Source organism: Macrobrachium rosenbergii, chromosome 21 (assembly GCF_040412425.1).
Source record: "Macrobrachium rosenbergii isolate ZJJX-2024 chromosome 21, ASM4041242v1, whole genome shotgun sequence".
Lineage (NCBI taxonomy): Eukaryota > Metazoa > Arthropoda > Malacostraca > Decapoda > Palaemonidae > Macrobrachium > Macrobrachium rosenbergii.
The window spans coordinates 51781773-51786305 of record NC_089761.1 but is presented as its reverse complement, the minus strand read 5'-3'; the positions used below and the strand labels follow the sequence as shown (position 1 = coordinate 51786305).

Below are 4533 nucleotides of genomic sequence, written 5' to 3'. Positions count from 1 at the left end.
AGGCCATGGATGGTGGAAACAGCTGATGGTCATGGATGGTAGAAACAACTCATGACCATGGATAGTCGAAGCAGCTGACTGCCATGGATGTTGGAAACAGCACATGACCAAGGATGGTGGAAACAGCAGACAGCCAAGAATGGTGGGAGCGGCTGATGGCTGTTGATGGTGGAAACAGCTGACAGCCATGGATTGTAGAAACAGCGGACGGCCATGGATGGTGGAAACAGTTGATGGCCATGGATGGTGGAAGCAACTGACAGCCATGGATAGTCAAAACAACTAACAGCCTTTGATGGTGGAAACAGCTGACAGCCATTGATGGTAGAAACATCTGAAGACCATGATTGTTGGAAACAGCTTACAGCCATGGGTGGTGGAAACAGCTCACAGCCATGGGTAGTCTAAGCGGCTGACAGCACACAGCCAAGGATGGCTTAAGGATGGTGGAAGTGCCTGAAGGCTATTGATGATGGAAACAGCTGACAGCCATGGATGGTAGAAATAGCAGATGACCATGGATGGTTGAAGTAGCCGACAGCCATAGATGGTGGAAACAACTCACAGCCATGGACAGTCGAAGCAGCTGATGGCCATGGATGGTGGAAACAGCTGATGACGATGGATGGTGGAAACAGTTGACACCATGGATGGTGGAAACAGCTGAAGACCATGGATGGTGGAAGTAGCTGACAGCCATGGATAGTCAAAACATCTAACAGCCTTTGATGGTGGAAACAACTGACAGCCATTGATGATAGAAACATCTGAAGACCATGAATGGTGGAAACAGCTGACAGCCATGGATGGTGGAAACAGTTCACGGCCATGGACAGTCCAAGCGGCTGAAAGTCATGGATGGTTGAAACAGCACACAGCCAAGGATGGCTTAAGGATGGTGGAAGTGCCTGAAGGCTATTGATGATGGAAACAGCTGACAGCCATGGATGGTAGAAATAGCAGACGACAGTGGATGGTTGAAGCAGCTGACAGCCATAGATGGTGGAAACAACTCACAGCCATGGATAGTCGAAGCAGCTGACGGCCATGGATGGTGGAAACAGCTGATGACGATGGATGGTGGAAACAGCTGATGACGATGGATGGTGGAAACAGTTGGTGCCATGGATGGTGGAAACAGCTGAAGGCCATGGATGGTGGTCAGGAGAGATGAGGCCATGGATGGTCAGAAAAGCTAATGACCATAAATGGTGGAAAGTGCTGACGGCCGTTGAGAGTCGAAACAGCTGACAGCCATAGATATATGAAACAGCTGATGGTGGGGATGGTCAAAACAGCTCACCAACGTCTAAGGTCAAAACACCTAATGGCAATGAATAGTTGAAACAGCTGACGGCAATGGATGGTCGAAAAGCTGACAGCCATGGATGTTCGAAAAAGTTGACGGTCATGACAGTTCATGACCATGGATAGTCGAAACTACTGATGGCTATAAATGGTTGAAACAACTATGCAGTAGATTACCCTTGAAGGCAACTGGATGGTCGAAATAGCTGGCACTGGACATAGGATGGCCAGGCAATTTTGGACCTCTCTGCAGGCAGGATATTCAAGGAGAGGCAGTAGCCTGAGAAATTTGTAGTTCATTGTAGATTTTTAAATTATATGGACAGAAAATTCTTTTTTTTTTATTATGTGATTCCATTGAAATCTAGCTGTTGAAATTTGTAGTGAATTATGGAAGCCTTGTGTGCATTGACACATGAAGAGAAGCAACAAAGGAATATGGGAAAACATCACACACACACACACACACACACACACATATATATATATATATATATATATATATATATATATATATATATATATATATATATATATATATATATATATATATATATATATATATAGGACAATATATATATATATATATATATATAAATATTTCTCGTTTATTAATGCACTCGACAGGTTAAAATGACAGGCAGAAGTTCAATACTAAGCGCTTTCTCGTTTATTAACGCATCGACTGAAGTCACGTGCATCTACTGTGATTTTTAAGTATATATATAGATATATATATATATATATATATATATATATATATATATATATATATATATATATATATATATATATACATATATCCACTGTATTCTTGTCCTTCGCTGGTTCGAGCCCACGATATATATTATATCAACTAAAAATTCCTTGGTATATATATATATATATATATATATATGGATATTAAAGGACGCTTGCATATATATATGAATATATATGTGATATATATATATATATATATATATATATATATATATATATATATATATATATATATATATATATATATATATATATATATATATATATATATATATATATATATATATATATATATATCTATATATATATATATATATATATATATATATATATATATATATATATATATATATATATATATATATATATATACATATATATATATATATATATATATATATATATATATATATATATATATATATATATATATATATATATATATATATATATATATATATATATATATATATATATATATATATATATATATATATATATATATATATATATATATATATATATATGTGTATGTGTGTGTGTGTGTGTGTGTGTGTGTGTGTGTGTGTGTGTGTGTGTGTGCTTCATATTAAAGGAGTAATAATCACGAACTAAATTTTACATACATTCATTCATGTTGTGCCACCAACGTTCGCCACTCAGTGAATTTTCGATTTTCTTTTTACAAAATATCACCTGGACGTCACTTTCACTTCTGTCATTTAATCAGCGTTTTTACGGACATTTTTTTCCTGGTTTTCCAATTTTCCTTACCTGACAAATGTTTTCCAGAACCTGTGTTGCACGGGGTACATTTTTTTTCTATCTAAGATCGATTTAGGGAACGTGATGTGTTTGTTACTGAATTCCTATTTTTGCTTCATGGAGACAAGACTAATAAGAAATCCAATTAGCTTATTAAGAGTGAAGAAGAGATTTGAAAACTGCCTTAATCCAGGCCTTTGAAGAGTCGGTAATGAGGGAGCTATACTGTTTTATTGTAATTGGCTGATTACCAAATTACCATTGTTGTCGCCTTGGAGAAACGCAACGCTTGGCGGAAGCCCAAATGTCTTTTGTGACTTGTGAGACTCTAAACGGTTATTTGACGTTTGGGCTCTGTAAGTGAAGTGCGTTGTCTCCTATTCTACAGCGTAGTAACGAGGGTAAGGCAATATTATTGTTCGTATTTTGACGCTGGCAAAATGATATTTATTTATATTTATATATATATATATATATATATATATATATATATATATATATATATATATATATATATATATATATATAGATTTATGTGTGTACATGCCTTAGTGAATTTGTTTCAAGACGTAATATCTTGTAATCAGTCGTTTCGCTGTACTTGTGCACATATTCTCTTAATATTTCTAATACCCGTGTTAGACGTTATTCATACCCATTCATACATAAATTTCGTGTTTATAGGCCTATGTATATCGAGTGAACTTGAGAAACTGTAAAGCTTTGGACACGGAGATAGTGTAAGTAGCAGCAAAAACTGATCATGGATATAAATGTCTTAAAATGTGGATTTGTAAATATTCAGTCTGTTGGTAATAAAACACTGCAAAATTAGGGTTGATAAATGAAAAGTCTTTTGATATATTAGCGACTGCTGAAACGTGTGTGAAATGATTCAGATGCCGCTAAAATAAATGAAATGACCCCTCGTACTCAAACTTGCTTTCGTATTCCAAGAGAAGGTAGGTGGGGGGAGGAGTTTGGCTCTGCCATCAGCAGCTTTTTCCATCATGACATTTATAAACAGAACCCAGGTAACTAGTTAGGAATGCTTTGAGGTAAGTTTCAAGTACTTAGGTCTAAGAATCCAATTAACTGTGTTGACAGATTTCCATGATCAAGTAGAATGTTTTTGGCATACTTCTGGAAATGATTGACATCGACTGTTGCAAAAGTCTGTATCCATGGGGACTGTAATTTGTGGATGGAGATATGATAATTCTGAGAAATAGTTCTGCAATATTTTCGGAAGTTAAAACCTATGAAATCGCTCAAAAATTTTTTTTTTTTTTTTTTTTTTTTTGCTGCAGTATCACTAAAACTGTGGGTAAACCCTTTCAACCTCCCAACAACCTTGGGGGACCACAGGTGGGAACTGGGGGTTTTGGGTGGGGGAGACAAAGTTGGGGAAAATCAGTAAAATGAGTAAAATATCAGTTAAAACAATGTTAAATGGAAAAAGGCCGTGGCGGAACGCTGCTTTGCAGCTTATCCGCATTTTTAAAGATTCTTGGCAAGCTCGTATGTTCTGGCAAGCGGTAACATCTGTATTCAGTGTAGAATATACTGTAGGTAGTTGGGAACTACAGACTTGAAACACCTAAAACCCTTTTTGTTAAAATCAACTCTACAGACACTATTACACTCAGGGCACAGTTTTTTTATGCAACATTAAGCCATGATTTTGAGAATATACCA

The 4533-nt window shown here is 35.9% G+C and overlaps 1 long non-coding RNA gene across 1 annotated transcript in view; it reads left to right on the top strand.

Annotated features, from left to right (window-relative positions):
- Positions 1-3149: 3149 nt before the first annotated feature.
- Positions 3150-4533, top strand: part of LOC136849610 (uncharacterized) — a 49174-nt gene continuing 47790 nt past the window's right edge. The window contains exon 1 of the long non-coding RNA XR_010856341.1: positions 3150-3236. This is a non-coding gene — a long non-coding RNA (uncharacterized lncRNA). The remainder of the gene's footprint in view (positions 3237-4533) is intronic.